This window comes from Hyla sarda, chromosome 4 (assembly GCF_029499605.1).
Source record: "Hyla sarda isolate aHylSar1 chromosome 4, aHylSar1.hap1, whole genome shotgun sequence".
Lineage (NCBI taxonomy): Eukaryota > Metazoa > Chordata > Amphibia > Anura > Hylidae > Hyla > Hyla sarda.
The window spans coordinates 387211967-387229584 of record NC_079192.1 but is presented as its reverse complement, the minus strand read 5'-3'; the positions used below and the strand labels follow the sequence as shown (position 1 = coordinate 387229584).

The following is a 17618-nucleotide window of genomic DNA, read 5'->3' as shown; positions in this document are numbered from 1 at the left end:
CATGGTATACTACCTCCTGGGACTATCAACGGGGATCAGCAACTATTACAAACAATTCCTGGTGATAGTATCTTCTAGCAACTACTACAGACTATACACCATGCCAGGCCTGAGTGGCACGTGACCATATCTCTGGTTGACATGGGCATCATGACAATGATGTGATGTTTAGTGAGAAGATATTGACCGTTAGTGCCTAGGGGCCCCCACAATTCTAGATCATGTCTGAAAAATTATCCAGAGAGCAGAATTGATTTCCATTGGTCATTGCCACTGACTATTGGTGTATGCACACATATGGCAGACCTTTGAGATGTGAATGCCAGCTGAAGGGAGCGCCATAACTTTTAGTGTTCCCTGTGTGAAAAACAGTGCAGCCTTTTTATTCCGTCACTCTGGATCTTCATTTTTAATAAGCTTCCTATGGGAGCAGACGGAGCACGGGGGGGGGGGGGACACCCCTGGCGTAATGACGCCTTGACAGGGGTTTTAGTGGCCCTTCCATATGGAACAGGGGGTAATTTGGGTTACAGGAGGGATGGCAAGGTAATGGGGGGTATAAGGGGTTAATTTACTGCTGCCCCTTTAAGGGACAGCAGCAGGTGGCCTGAAAGAGGGGTGACAGGAAAGTCATCTGGAGGGGAAGTGGTAATATTTTTGTAATAACATTGAGGCATTACAGACTGTTAATAACAGTGCCTTAGCAGCAACAAAAAAAGATGGGCCCCACTCCCACGGGTGCGTCCCTTAGGCTTCAGCCTAGTGTATCTCCAATGCATACACAAAAATGGGCCCCATTTTGTAAGATTATGGGGGTCTCAGCGATAATCTCAGACCATTTTCCTATCCTGCGGAGGGGGCACGTTTTTTAAGTACTGGAGTACCCATTTAAACGTTGATACAATTTTTGGTAATGAACCAGGAAACTGTGCAGTCATTGTGACACATTGTAACAATCATCATTTCACTGTTTGTCATAAGTGCTGGCATTCACCAAGGTCTTCTTCCCACACACCTATGCTAGGTGATTATTTTGTTTCCAGTTCATGCAGTCGAAAATGTCAGCTTTCATTTCATGACTTGATTAACGTAACAAAATCTCATACAGCCAAGTAGAAGCACTGACGCATTTCTAGTGCTGGCGCACCCTTATTCATGGTTATTTCATGCTCACTTCTATTACATCAGTTGCCACTAAGAGTCCTTTCCAGACTGCATTGTTTTTGTGCTTTTCATCTGCAAATAAACAAGAAACAAGGATTTCTATGTACCATTTCTCGGTAAGCTGCACCAGCGTGGAGGTCCTTTTTCATACACTGACCGATAGGATGGTGAGTTTCTTACTCACTTTTACCTCATAACCACACAATAAGGAAATAAATGAAGATTTGTTGTTGGATAGTGGGTGGAGACATGCAAATTGTTCTTTTTTGCCCCTAGTGACCACTTACACATGGTTGTTACTGTCTTAGGCCTCTTTCAGATTGCCATCTGGCTCCAATATGTGGAGCTATGTTGGTAATTCCGTTGAGTTTAGCAAAGAAAAAAACTGGTCCAAGCACTATTTTTTTCCTCCGGTAAACTAATAGATCTCTGAAGGACCCTATTTCAGTAAATGGGATCCATCTAGACTCGGTGGTGACCTGTTGGAGTCTGTTATGCTCCGACCTGTTTTTGGGGCCATTTAATGCAAAAAAAAAAGAGCCAAACACACCCAGAACGGGATGGTACAATGGCAATGTGAACTTAGCCTTACTAGCCATCATCAATGCAACCATTGCTGTTAATATGTTCACATTGTTAGATAAGATGGATGCCCAAGGTTCATTTTTATGGGTACCAAAGACTAGCTTGTCTAGTGTGAGCCCACATTAGAGCTACTGTAGCAGATATTGTTGAAGAGGATAATAATGGACAGTATAGACATAGATAGATATGAGATAGATAGATATGAGATAGATAGATCAATAGATAGATATGAGATATATAGATAGATAGATATGAGTGTAATAGCCTGGGGGAGTAGGGTATATGGGATGTAGCTATGCGGTTACGAAAGGGTGTCTGATTAACCCTTGCTATTCGTGACACCAGGGTCAGGGCTCCTCTGTAATGCTTGTCCTACCACCACCCTTCCCAAGAGCGATAGGGAGGTATAGAATAATGGAATGTCCACAACCGGAGAGTTTGCTGAAAAACCGTTGGAACTTTTACTGAGGATTTTACAAAAGTCTCTACAAATGCAAATTCTCTTGGAGATTGACAGTGGTTGGGACCTTAAGCAATTTAGAGTCTTTTGATTGATATGCGCTGTTCCACTGGATTTAGGGGATTTAGTTTCGGTCCAGTAGTCACGCTAGCTTTTGCGGGGATTAGATTAGAATTTACGGTTTAGTTTCTGCTGAGGCCTTTAGGTTGTTAGGCCTAGCGTGTCTTTGAAAGTTGTGCAGATCCGTCCTGCTAGTCCGGCATCCACGAGAGCAGCAACCCAAAAGAGTGATAATTGGCTACAGCTCCCTTATATGGGCAGGGGCTGGACTAGTGCTAATTGGTCCAATACTGATGTCAATCACCTTCACACAGGATTATGGGTAACATGTGACCCAAGGACCTCCAACATACCAAAGAGGATTTAACATGGTCACATGACCGAAGGTCCTGCAACGCTAGACAAGGTGAGCATACTATACATTATAGTAAATATACCTTATTATTAAATATGTACATATATAAACACCACAGAGTTAGAGTAGAGGAGAGGCGACTAGAGGCTGTCCCACCTGGGGGACCCTACCTGAGCATAGTTACTCTGACTTTGGGGACCACCATACTAGGTACGGTATGCAATACGGTACCGGGACACCAAATGAGATAGAGATGAGATAGATAGATAGATAGATAGATATGAGATAGATAGATAGATAGATAGATATGAGATAGATAGATAGATATGATATAGATATGAGATAGATAGATATGAGATAGATAGATAGATAGATAGATATGAGATAGATAGATATGAGATAGATATGAGATACATAGATAGATATGAGATAGATAGATAGATAGATAGATAGATATGAGATTGTCCCCTTCACAAATGCAATGTTTCAGCAGGAATAGCCTTTATCAAGCATTTCCAGCTTTTACCATGATCCATGACCTGACTGATGCTGTGCTTTTGGGACTTCTTTTGTATTTGATCCTGGGCTGGCTGTATGGGTAATCATCTGCACAGAGGTCGATCACTGGTGCTGTCTTATATTTCCTTTTAGATAGATAGATAGATAGATAGATATGATATAGATAGATAGATAGATAGATATGAGATAGATAGGTAGATAGATAGATAGATAGATAGATATGAGAGAGATAGATATGAGATAGATAGATAGATAGATAGATAGATAGATAGGAGATAGATAGATAAATATGAGATAAATAGATAGATATGAGATAGATAGATAGATATGAGATAGATAGATAGATAAGAGATAGATAGATAGATAGATAAGAGATAGATAGATAGATAGATAGATAGATAGATGTTTAGTTTTTTTGACTATGTAGAATCTTCCATGGCCGGAATAATCTTCCACAGAGGGTTCCCAAATGATCCTATTTGGCAGTGAGAGGGTTACCCAGTCCTCAGCGCCCGTCTGCAGCATTACAGCCTCATTGTATAACATTCAGATCACATCTAGCATATGCCCGGAGCATTGCCAGGGAATGTTTATTGTTTGCTCGGACTGGCAGAAGAAGGAGAGGGGGGGGGGCAGCTGACCAACTCTCGCACGATGGTCGCCGTGACAGCTCGTTGTCCCCTGCTCGGTCGCTGACGAAGAAATCCAGCACGTAACATGGAAGGAAGCCTGATCTTAGGGAAACGCAGGCAGCAGCTCCCTCTTTTATCAGTCGGTGGAAGTGCACAAGCTTTGAGCGCCGTTCTCTCTCTCTCTCCTCGCTGCTGTGTCTTTCCTCCGTTTTTTCCCCTATTTGCTTATTCTATGAGCCGATGGAATCCTAAAAAAGCCAGAATGTCATTGTCTTTGTTTATCTGCGTCCTCTGAAACAATACGGATTAAAAGTAGGAAGCTGCTTTAACCCCTTGGCTGCTGTGAGTACGCATCCTTTTTTTTCCGTATTGGATGGATAGAATGTATCCCCAATGCTTTGCTGATGCAGATGTAGCAGAGCTGGGGCTGTACTGTTTTGCGCATAATTTTCACTGTGCTGCAAGAATGCAATAGAAGGACCCAGCCGTCCTATAGAACAGTGTTTCCCCAACTAGTGTGCCTCCAGCTGTTGCAAAACTACAACCTCCAGCATGCCCGGACAGCCGTTGGCTGTCCGGGCATGCTGGGAGTTGTAATTTTGCAACAACTTGAGGTCTGCAGTTTGGAAACCACTGTTTTACTATCTTCAAAAACCTCACTGTGATCTCAGCCTTGCGGCTGTCCGGGCTTGCTGGAAGTTGTAGTCTTGCAACAGCTGGAGACACACTGATTAGGAAACACTGCTATAGAGCGACAAAAAAAAAAAAAAAACACATTGCAATGCTAATTAACATTCTCAGCTCTGCTACATCTGACAAACTCACGCTGCATGCACATTATATATCCAGATTTCCAAGAAGTATCATTTCATTTAAACAGTCACTTGCACAGTAGTGACGAGCGGCAGGGGCCATATTCAAATTTGCGATATTTAGCAAATGTATAGATGAATATTTGTCCTATATTGGCGAAATTCACATATTCGCTATGTTTGTTCTTTTTTTTTTCATGTGAAAATTTGCATGAAATTTGCATAGTGCGCATGCGCGATTATAACTTTCACCTTAAAAAAAAGGGAGGGATCGGTGTACCCTGACTGGAAGTGCCGATATTCGCAAATATTCGCATAAATTCGCCCAAAAAAAAAAAACATTATGAATATGTATCACTATATCCTATACTATATATCACATTTTGAATATTCGCGCTCAACACTATTGCACAGTTCTCTTTAGAATGTTTTATATCAGCCACATAGTTCAGGGTGGAAGGGGCACTGTGCCACGCTGAATGGCCAAGAGGGCTCACATGGGTAGCCTTTTTTTTTTTTTTTTTTTTTAACAAGCCATTTACTGAGCCCAAGGAATCTTACAGTAATGAGCTTGAAGGGAAAGTTCCCAACCACAGGTTCTACAGACATTATGACTGTATGGGATGTGACAGCTTGATCAGATATGTAGTCAATCCCTTTAATTTTTAATATGCAAAAATACAGTTTCCAGCACTGTACAGAAGAGATGAGATTAACTTGATTTTTTTTTTTTTCTTGTTATGTCTTAATAGACAATAATAAGTCTATGAAAGGTGTAGAAACAGCAGAGTGCTGGTATAAGGAAAAGTTTTGCAGTTCTATAATAATAAATTATATATATATATATATATATATATATATATATATATATATATATATATGTATAAATGTTTCATACATGTAACAATAAATAATAGTTAATAATACATATAAAAGTGAATATTTAAAAATAAATGTAATAATAAATGCTACTTCTGATTAAATGTAATAATAAATAACATGTAATAATACATTTAATAAATAAATAATAATGTAATAATCTATTTAATAAATAATATTATTTAATAATAAATAACATTAAATAAAACATTTAATAACTAATATTTTATAACACATTTAATAATAAATAATATTACATAAAACATTTAATAAATAATATTTAATAATACATTTAATAATAAATAATAATGTAATAATCTATTTAAAAAATATTATTATTTAATAATACATTTAATAATAAATAACACATTTAATAAATAATATTTAATAATACATTTAATAATAAATAATATTAAATAAAACATTTAATAAATAATATATAATAATACATTTAATAATAAATAATATTTAATAAAACATTTAATAAATAATACTTGATAATACGTTTAATAATGAATAATCATATAATCATACATTAGATCAAAAATTATATTTAATAGGATATATTTCTAATATCTATTTTATCATACATGTAATAATAGATCATATATAAGCACGCATTTAATAATAAATAATATTTGATAATATATCATATTTTAGAATGCATTTAATAATACACAACATATTATCACACGTTTAAGAATAAATAATATTTAATAATATACTTAATAATATATTACATAATTAATATTTACATCTCCAATAGATTTAAGTTCAATATTATTTCCTCCATTATTACCTCCTCTTGCTGTCTGTGTATGAGACTTTTTTTTAGAGACCTAAGATCGTGTTCACACTAATGTGGAGTCTCGAATCTGCAACGCTTTACAGTACGATCCATGTGGATGGTTTTCAAATGGTCATTCAGACGTAGCGCAATTTGCAATGTGCGTTACATTTTGGAAGTCTTTTTTTAATGTTTAGCGTAACATTTTTTGTTGTGAACCCAGTAAAGTCCATATACAGTGTACTGTATCGTAGGTGGGTGTTATTGCTGAGTCACCATGGATTGGCACAAAATCCGCGTCAGAATTTTTCAGAATGTGTCCGAACTTTGGCTGGGTTCACGCTACGAAATTTCCAAGCGGAATTCCATTTCGAAATTCCGCTGGGAAATTTCGGTGAGGCAGAGTCCCATTGCTGTCCATAAAATTCCGCTGCAAAGTGCGACGGAATCCTCAGCTTTCTGGCGCTGAAATTCCTTGGTCAAAAGAAGGAATTCGGTCATTCTTTCGGCAGAATACGGAAGTCTATGGGGGCGGCAATGTCTGTGCGATACAGCCGGAGATTCTGTGATGTGAACCCAGCCTTATATTTCTCAAAGCTGAGAGTTTGCTACAATTGTACCAGGTCTAGCCATTCGTCTGGGAGCTTTGTAGATCAGCAGCACCAAGTTCTCCCCCTGTCTCCATAGCATGCTGTAATTGATCAATGCAAATCAGTGGTCTCAAATCTGCGGACCTCCAGATGTTGCAAAACCACAACTCCCAACATGCCCGGACAGGCAACGGTTGTCCGTGCATGCTGGGAGTTGAAGTTTTGCAACATCTGGAGGTCCACAGTTTGGAGACCACTGATTTGCATTGATCAATTACAGCACTGATCCATATCGATATAGAATGTACTGTATCAGTAAAGAAATCCAGGTTGCGTTCACACAGGACTACAATGCTGCAGATTTGCTGCGGATTTGTTTGGATTTGGGGAGTTTAAGTTTTGCACCATCTGGAGGTCCACAGTTTGGAGACCACTGATGTAGATGTATCAGGAAAAAATCCATGTAGATATAAAATGTATCAGTAAAGAAATCCAGGGTGGGTTCACACAGGTCTAAAATGCTGCAGATTTGTTGCGGATTTTGACCCACTGAAGCTGCAACATTGTATTACCCAGGAATACCCAGCCTAGATACAATTGTATTCACCTAAAATCCAGGATTGGAGTTGTCAATCATTCAAAGCCTGATGAAGATCCCCGTCCGGGATCGAAATGCGTCGCTAATAAAATCTTTGCACTACACTTGGGGACCAGCGACTTCATTTAGAGAAACTTTATTTCAAAATTTCTACATTGTACTTCCACCGGATGGACTGACGTCACCCCGGAAAGTTCCTCGTGGCAGCGGTCCGGTCTTTCCTTTTTCCAGACGCTACTGTAGGTGTTGGGCCCTGAGCGCAACACATAAGGGTAAGGACCCATCTTTCTCTCCATCCTGATAAATCTGCAAAGCGGTCCTCACTAGGGCGCACCTCCTGTTGTTTTTTTCTCTCCTTTTTATATTAATTCATTCCAAGCAAGCAGAGATTTTAAAAGCTATGGGGGAGATTTATCAAGACATGTCCAAAGGAAAATTTGCTGAGTTGCCCATAGCAACCAATCAGATTCTTGCTTTCATTTTTGAAAAGGACTTTTCCAAAATGAATGAAGCCATCTGATTGGTTGCTATGGGCAACTCAGCAACTTTTCCTTTGGACAGGTTTTGATAAATCTTCCCCCTATATGATTTGATACACACAGACTGTTAGTAATGTACCTATTTTTACTGTGAGCTTTTTACATAAAAACCAAAAGTCCTTCAAGGGGGTTATCCCGGATTAGAAAAACAGACCTGATTTATTACAAAAAAGGCACCGCACCAGTCCTCATGTTGTGTGTGGTATTGCAGCCGGACTCCGTTCACTCTAATGGTACTGGACCCCAATACCAACCACAAACTGAGAATGAGAGTGGCGCTGTTTCTGGAACAATATATAGAATTGCAGCTATAGTTTATACATCTGTAAAAACATCTATAAAACATCTAACACCTCTTAGGCTGCATTCACACCATGATTGCAGCCTACGGTTGCCAGATCCGGCTGGGGGAGGAGAAATCCGGGCGCTCCCGTACCCCAGCTGGATCGGCGCTGAAATCCAGTTACTTTAATGAGCCGACCAGAGTCAAATGGTGACTCTGGTTGGCTCATTTCTGCCCCATATCCGGTTTTGTGACCGGACCTAAAACCGTAGTGGGGCTGGGGGACGGGAGCGCTCCCCGAATTTCCCCTCCCCCAGCTGGATCCGGCAACCGTAGGCTGCAATTGTGGTGTGAATGCAGCCTTATAGGGGTCATCCCAAAAAAAAAAAACAGAGCTTCTCTTCCAACAACAGTGCCTTGTCTGTCTTCAGGTTTTGTGTGATATTGCAACCCCGCTTAATCACTTTAATGGAACTAAACTGCAATACCAACTACAAACTGAGGGCAAACAGGTGTCCATTTTAGGACATCGTCAGTTGTCAGCCGTAACTCTGTCCTCCGTCAGGTGAAATGGCGTCCCGCCTCCTCCCTCGGACCAATCGCCGTCAGTCGTCAGCCGCAACTCCCTCCTCCGTCAGGTGAAACGGCGTTCTGCCTCCTCTCTCACACCAATCACTGTCATCCTTCAGCCACAACTCCCTCATCCAAAACGCCATCATGCCTCAGACGATTCTCCCTCAGACACAACTTCCTGCCGCATAGCAGAGCCGACGCTGCAAGGCATGTATAGCAGAGTTGACACGTGTATACTGCAGACACTACAGAATCTGTATAGGAGAGTCGACATTAAATAGTGTGTACAGCAGAACCCGTATAGCAGAGAGCCGACACTGACTCGGCTCTGCTACCCGACAGGAACGTTTTTCATCTGAGGGATGACGGAGTTTCGGATGAGAGACTTTAGGATGACAAAGGAGGGAGTTTTGGCTGACGCCTGACAGAGATTGGCCCAAGGGAGGAGGCAGGACGCCGTTTCGCCTGACGGAGGACGGAGTTACGGCTGACGATGTCCCAAAATGGACACCGTACAGGCGCCGTTTCTGAAGGAAAGCAGCTATGTTTTTTCTAAGCGTTCACTTTTTTTTTGCCATTTTTTTAATTTTTTTTTTGCCAATTCTTTCCCATTACAAACTGCAATTCATAAAGATGTCACTGTGAAAAATGGCGTAATATCGCTTGCTGGTGAAGTTCATAAACTTGTGATATGGCCATGGTGAGCTATCCAAGTAGCCACCAAGGAAGCAAGGTTTTAGCTGTGCTTCCTATTGGAAGAACATGCCTAGATCTAAATGGCTGATAACAGAGAACAACAGATAGACAGCCTACAATTGTAGACAAAGCAGCCATCAAAGGGGAAGAATTGAGCTGCCTTTTAATCCTATTATTCTATATTAGTCAGTATGAAGGAGATCAAAGCCTGTCCAGAGGAGAAGTTGCTGAGTTGCCCATAGCAACCAATCAGCTTGCTTCTTTCATTTTTGAAAAGGCCTCTGCAAAATGAAAGAAGCGATCTGATTGGTTGCTATGGGCAACTTAGCAACTTTTTCTCTGGACAGGTTTTGATAAATCATCCCCCTATGTGCGTAGATCAGTGTTTCCCAAACGGTGCATCTCCAGCTGTTGCAAAACTATAACTCCCAGCATGTCCGGACAGCCGAAGGCTGTCCGGACATGCTGGGAGTTGTAGTTTTGCAACAACTGGAGACACACTGTTTGGAAAGCAATGGCCTAGACATAAATAGCTGAGAACAGAGAACAATAGATTGCAACCAACCAGGCCGTCCGCAGGTGCGCTGTCACTTTAAGAAGTTGTATGCGCTTTATCCTTCGGTCCCTGCAGCAAACAGTCTTTGAATAATGCATTGAAATGTTGGCAGCAAGCATGTTTATTGCACTAATGGAAACCAAATCTCAGCAAGTCGCCGATGTATAGTGATCTGGGTCAAGATGGGAGATCCTAGCCCTAGAATAGTGGTCTCCAAACTGAAGACCTGCAGCTGTTGCAAAACCACAACTCCCAGCATGCTGGGACAGTCAACATTAGAATGCACGCTGCCACTGCATTCACTTTGGGGACAAGGAATCCACAAGGAGATCCCAATGCGACTTCTGAAGATAGTAAAGCAGTGGTCTACAAACTGTATACCTCCAGCTGTTGCAACCAACACTAAAACTCCCAGCATGCCCGGACAGCCAATGTTGTGAATGCACGTTGCAGCTCCGTTCACTTGGGGACAAAGAGCTCCTCCCCATTTTTTAAATGGGTGGAGATTACAACAAGATTTCTGGAGATATTAAAGCAGTGGTCCCCAAACGGTGTGCCTCCAGCTGTTGCAACACTACAACTCCCAGCATACCCAGACAGCCAATGTTAACAATACACATTGCCGCTCTATTCACTTGGGGGACAAGGAAACCCCCTCGTTCTTGAGATCAGTGGAGATCACAGCAAGATTTTCAAAAATTGTAAAACAGTGGTCTCCAAAGTTTTGACCTCCAGATGTTGCAAAACTACAACTCCCAGCATGCCCGGACAGCCAACGTTGATAATGCATACTGTTGCTCCATTCACAAGGGGGACCCACAAGGACCCACCCCATCCCCCGTTCTTAAGATTTTTGGAGATCACAGAGTAGAGCAATGGTCTCCAAACTGTTGGCCTCCAGCTACTGCAATACTACAACTCCCAGCTAGAAATGAGCGAACTTACAGTAAATTCGATTCGTCACGAACTTCTCGGCACGGCAGTTGATGACTTATCCTGCATAAATTAGTTCAGCCTTCAGGTGCTCCGGTGGGCTGAAAAAGGTGGATACAGTCCTAGGAAAGAGTCTCCTAGGACTGTATCCACCTTTTCCAGCCCACGGGAGCACCTGAAAGCTGAACTCATTTATGCAGGAAAAGTCATCAACTGCCGAGCCGAGAAGTTTGTGACGAATCAAATTTACTGTAAGTTTGCTCATCTCTACTCCCAGCATATCCAGACTGTTATTGTTGAGAAGACACATTGCAGCTTCATTCACTTCTAGTGTTAAGCACGAATATTCGTAATGCAAATTTTTATCGCGAATATCGGCACTTTGCGATTTCGCAAATATAAATATTATATTTATGCCATATATTTGTAATGACGAACATTCGCTTTCTTTTTTTTTTCCACATGCAAACTTTTAGGTGAATTTTCGCATGGACAAAAAAGTGAACAAACATAGCGAAAATGCTAATTTTGCAAACATAGGAGGAATAATCGTCAATATATTCACGAAATATCGTGAATTCGAATATGGCCCCTGCCGCTCATCACCATTCACTTGGGGGGACAAGGACCCACCCCAACCCCCCTTTCAGGAGATAGGTGAAGGGACAAGGAACCAACCATTTTTGAGATTGGTGGAGATCCCAGTGAGACCTCCGAAGGTAGCAAAGCAGTGGTCTCCAAACTACGGGCCTCCCGCTACTGCAACACTACAACTCTCAGCATACCCAGACTGTTAATGTTGAGAATGCACATTGCAGCTCCATTCACTTGGGGGACAAGGACCCCCCCCCCCCCTCCCCCCCAGCCCCCATTTTTGAAATGGGTTAAGATTACAATGGCACTTCTGAAGATAGTAAAACAGTGTTCTCCAAACTGTGTGCCTCCAGCTGTTTAAAAACTACAACCCCCAGCAAGCCCAGACAGCCGTTGGCTGTCCGGGCTTGCTGGGGGTTGTAGTTTTTAAACAGCTGGAGGCACACTGGTTGGGGAAACCAACTGTCTGGGTATGCTGGGAGTTGTATTAATGCAGTAGCTGGAGGTCCACAGCTTGGAGACCACTGCTTTGCTTTCTTTGGAGGTCTCACTGTGATCTCGCACCATCTTAAAAATGTGGGGTGGGTCCTTGTCCCCCTTGTGAATAGTGCGACAGCATGCATTCTCAACATTGGCTGTCCGGGCATGCTGGGTGTTGTAGTTCTGCAACAGCTGGAGGTCCGCAGTTTGGAGACCACTGCCCTAGAAGCTGAGGAACTACCAGTCCATTCCCGGTCTCCTTCCAGACAGGTGCGTCCCTCAAAGCCTTCATATAAGGTAACCAGACATTCCCAATGCCGGATTGCTCATAAAATATGCATGGCATGGAACTATAATGATGCCAAAAGTAGGTCTACGGAATAAAAATTTCATGAGTGCCCTGCTTTAAAAATGAGGTCTGGTCACCTTATACCAGGTAGCGGCGTATGGATATGGCCGGCTCTCTCGCCCAATGACCTTACGTCTAGGTCGGTAAAACATATTCCAGATGGCCCCGCCGCTTGTCACGTCTCTGCCGAAGCCATCAGCAACTTTCACACGTTCACAGGAGAGATAGGAGAACTAAAAAAAACTTCCTCTCCTTCACGTTCTTCACACAGTCAGTCAAAGTTGGAATATTTTGGGAAGTCAATTTGTCGTGGGGGGAGGGGGGGGCGGAGGGATGTGAGGTATTCATCCTATCTTATCTGCTCTGGGGTGACATGGAGGCGGATGGGACTGTAGAAAACTCCATGGGAACTTTGCAGCAGATTTATCAAATATATTTTCAGGTGAGACAACTAAAATTAGGGATGTGCATAAAGCATCTGCGCCACATGTGCGGCTTTGTGTGAAAACTTTCATACTTGTTTACTAAAATCTCCTCAGATTATTTTATAGGAAATGGGACCGAGATAGGAAAGTCACTCACTGGCCACTTTATTAGGTACACCTTGCTAGTACCTGATTGAACCCCCTTCTGCCTTTATTTTTCGTGGCATATTCTCTACAAGGTGCTGGAAACATTCCTCAGAGATTTAGGTCCATATGGACATGATGACATCGCACAGTTCCTCCATACGGACATGATGACATCACACAGTTCCTTCATATGAACATGATGACATCACACAGTTCCTTCATATGAACATGATGACATCACACAGTTCCTCCATATGGACAAGATGAAATCACACAGTTCCTCCATATGGACATGATGACATCACACAGTTCCTCCATATGGACATGATGACATCACACAGTTTCTTCATATGAACATGATGACATCACACAGTTCCTCCATATGGACATGATGACATCACACAGTTCCTCCATATAGACATGATGACATCACACAGTTCCTTCATAAGAACATGATGACATCACACAGTACTTCCAGATGGACATGATGACATCACACAGTTCCTCCATATAGACATGATGGCATCACACAGTTCCTTCATATGAACATGATAACATCACACAGTTCCTTCATATGGACATGATGACATCACACAGTTCCTCCATATAGACATGAATACATCACACAGTTCCTTCATATGGACATGATGACATCACACAGTTCCTCCATATAGACATGAATACATCACACAGTTCCTTCATATGGACATGATGACATCACACAGTTCCTCCATATAGACATGATGGCATCACACAGTTCCTTCATATGGACATGATGACATCACACAGTTCCTCCATATGGACATGATGACATCACACAGTTCCTCCATATGGACATGATGACATCACACAGTTCCTCCATATGGACATGATGACATCACACAGTTCCTCTATATGGAAATGATGACATCACACAGTTCCTTCATATGGACATGATGACATCACACAGTTCCTCTATATGGAAATGATGACATCACACAGTTCCTTCATATGGACATGATGACATCACACAGTTCCTCTATATGGACATGATAACATCACACAGTTCCTCCATATGGACATGATGACATCACACAGTTCCTCTATATGGACATGATGACATCACACAGTTCCTCCATATAGACATGATGGCATCACACAGTTCCTTCATATGAACATGATGACATCACACAGTACCTCCAGATGGACATGATGACATCACACAGTTCCTCTATATGGACATGATGACATCACACAGTTCCTTCATATGGGCATGATGACATCACACAGTTCCTTCATATGGACATGATGACATCACACAGTTCCTCCATATGGACATGATGGCATCACACAGTTCCTTCATATGAACATGATGACATCACACAGTACCTCCAGATGGACATGATGACATCACACAGTTCCTCTATATGGACATGATGACATCACACAGTTCCTTCATATGGGCATGATGACATCACACAGTTCCTTCATATGGACATGATGACATCACACAGTTCCTCCATATGGATATGATGACATCACACAGTTCCTCCATATGAACATGATGACATCACACAGTTCCTCAATATGGACATGATGACATCACACAGTTCCTCCATATGGACATGATGACATTACACAGTTCCTCCATATGGACATGATGACATCACACAGTTCCTCCATATGGACATAATGACATCACACAGTTCCTCCATATGGACATGATGACATCACACAGTTCCTCCATATGGACATAATGACATCACACAGTTCCTCCATATGGATATGATGACATCACACAGTTCCTCCATATGGACATGATGACATCACGTAGTTGCTGTAGATTTGTTGGCTGCACATCCATGATGAGAATGTCCAGTTCCATCAGATCTATTGGATTGAGATCTGGTGACTATGGAAGCCATTGGAGTCCAGTGACCTCATTGTCCTGTATGAGATGATGTCATGTGACATGGAGCATTACCCCCTTGGAAGTATCATCAGAAGATACAGGGGACACTGTGGTCATAATGGGATGGACATGGTCAGTAACAATACTCAGGTAGGCTGTGGTGTTTATACCATACTCAATTGGTACGAAGGGTCCCAAATGTTCCCCACACCATTACACCACCAGCAGCCTGATCCACTGATACAAGGCATTATGGACCCATGCTTTCATGTTGTTTGCGCCAAATTATGACCCTACCATCCAAATGTTACAGCTGGAATCGAAACTCCTCAGACCAGTGAAATGTTCTTCCATTCTTGGATTGCCCGATTTTGGTGAGCATGTGGCTTCAGTTTCCTGTTCATAGCTGACAGAAGTGGCACCTGGTGTGGTCTTCTGCTGCTGTATCCCATCTGCTTCAAGGTTGGATGTGTTGTGCATTCAGAGATAGAATTCTGCATGATTTCCTGTTCTCAGCTGACAGGAGTGGCATCCAGTGTTGCCTTCTTCTTCAGAGATGGTATTCTGCATACCTTTGATGCAATGAATGGTTCTTTGAGTTACTGTTGCCATTCTATTTGTTCTAACCAGTCTGCCCATTCTCCATTGATATAAAAAAGCATATATTTTCTCCTACTCTGGACAGTTCTTAAATTGGACAGAGATGTCAGCAGAGAGCACCGTGCTTATTATGTCAGCAGAGAGCACTGTGTTCCATAAAGGAAAGAATGTCCTCAGTAGTATTCAGCAGCTAACAAGTACTGAAAGGATTAAGATTTTTTTAATAGAATTAATTTACAAATCTGTTTAACTTTCTGGCACCAGTGGATTTAAAAAAAATAAAGTTTTCCACCGGAGTACCCCTTTAAGGGTATATAACATTATGTGTACATTATACCATATAACATAGGCACTTAGGGAAATGCATAAGACACAAGTACAGGGGGGGGGGGGGGGGCAGGGGTCACGAAATGGAGTCTACCGGACAGGGCAGCAAAGTTACAGGGGTGCAACTCCTGTACTGGACCACCACAGATAGGAGATAGATAGACAGATAGGTAGATAGATAAATATGTGGTTGCCCAGTACGGGATGGTGTTGCTCCATACCTTTCCTGCCCTGTCAGGCAGTGTCCCTCAGTGTCCCCAGGGCCCCCAGTAGTTGTTTCCCCATTTGTATATATGCTGGATATGAAAAGATGTGGTATATCTTTAATACAATGCACCATGTAATTGTTACCCAGGAGGTGCCAGTGACCAGCTGACCCCCAGAGTAACCTATGGGCTCTATGTTTGGCTAGTTTGGCTCTCTTGCTTCCTGCTGAGGTCCAGTCAAGTCATGCCTAGTGTGTCCAGAGTATTGAAGGCCTCAAGTCAAGTCCTTCAGCCACAAGTCAAGTGCAAGTAACATAAAGTCACTGTTCAGTCACAGGTCAGTCAAGTCAACTCATCTGTCTACCCAGCGTGGCCCGCACTTAATTCTCCAGTCCAACTACAAGTCGCAGCAAACCTGTGAGGTCTCTGTGTCACTGGTCACCTCCTTGGGCCCGGGCTGTACTGCATAGACTGTAACAACTGTCTACCCTCAGTAAAGCTACCGTTGTCCGTAACTTGGTGTCAGTGTCTTCATTGCCCCCGTGCCTAGCCCAGGATCCAGTGGTATACCTTTGGGTGGTTAAGGATAAACCACGCCCTGGCGTCACGAACACAAAGGGTTAATGCCATCTGCCTCTATGGTAATTACGTCTGCCCTGCACCTCACACTCCGCCATACCACAACTTTTGGCGTCACGAACAGGATACGGGTGTGTGCCTTATGCCACAAGTCTTCCCCCCTAGTCTGAACTGTGTCCAGCATGGTCTGCAAGAATCGCATGCCGATGCGAATAAAGTTTGAGCCAGAAAGTGTACTGGACTTTGTCTATGAAAAGTGGCATTTGTAAAATAGAGTGGGAGGTGAAGACAAGATTGTTGTTTGCCACTGTGAACTATAAAGAGTCGGTACCTGAAAGGGTTAATTTGGTCCGGTGTTTCCTGCGTGCATGAGTGGTTGCAGCTCCGCCCCATCAGTCCCCAGCAGTGACGCCTCTTAAGCACATCAAGGAGGAACCAAAGAGCCTCCCTATGTTGCATAGGGGAACACTTTGCTGACCGGACCAAAACAGGAAGTTCCCTGGGCACGGCCATATTGGAGGTTCCGGCTGCTGCGTCCGGCTCTCTTGTCTTCTATCAAGCACCCGCTGCAGCGCAGACTCTGCAAACACCAATGTTCACCAGTATGAAGTCTCCGGTGTCGGTAGCTATCAGCATTAACCCACCAGCATCAGCAGGTCTGATCGCAAGACAAATTACTACCGGGTCCCTGCAAAATGGAAGGGGAGCATCCATTATAATACCCCAACTAGCCAAGTCCAAGCAGCTACAGCACTTCAAAAGTTTTCTTTAAGGGAAAAGCACCTTAAAATTACAGCAAACACAAAATCCAACCAGATGTCAGAACCCAGCTCTCCAGATCAACCGGGCGACAGTGTCCCTCCATCTCCAGTAGCAGGATCATTACCTGCCCCAGTGGCCTGAATGTTGCCAGCTTTGCCTGCAGTCCACATCAACAACCCTGGTGTTCCAGCGTCTGCACCGGTATTCATGGGGAACCCTGTCCTCCCTACGTACAAT

At 42.7% G+C, this 17618-nt stretch overlaps 1 protein-coding gene across 1 annotated transcript in view; it reads left to right on the top strand.

Moving 5' to 3' along the window:
• The first annotated feature begins 3690 nt into the window (after positions 1–3690).
• PCDH1 (protocadherin 1) overlaps positions 3691–17618 on the top strand; it is a 242701-nt gene continuing 228773 nt past the window's right edge. The window contains exon 1 of the mRNA XM_056517043.1: positions 3691–4117. The gene's annotated coding sequence lies outside the window, so the exon portion shown is untranslated. The remainder of the gene's footprint in view (positions 4118–17618) is intronic.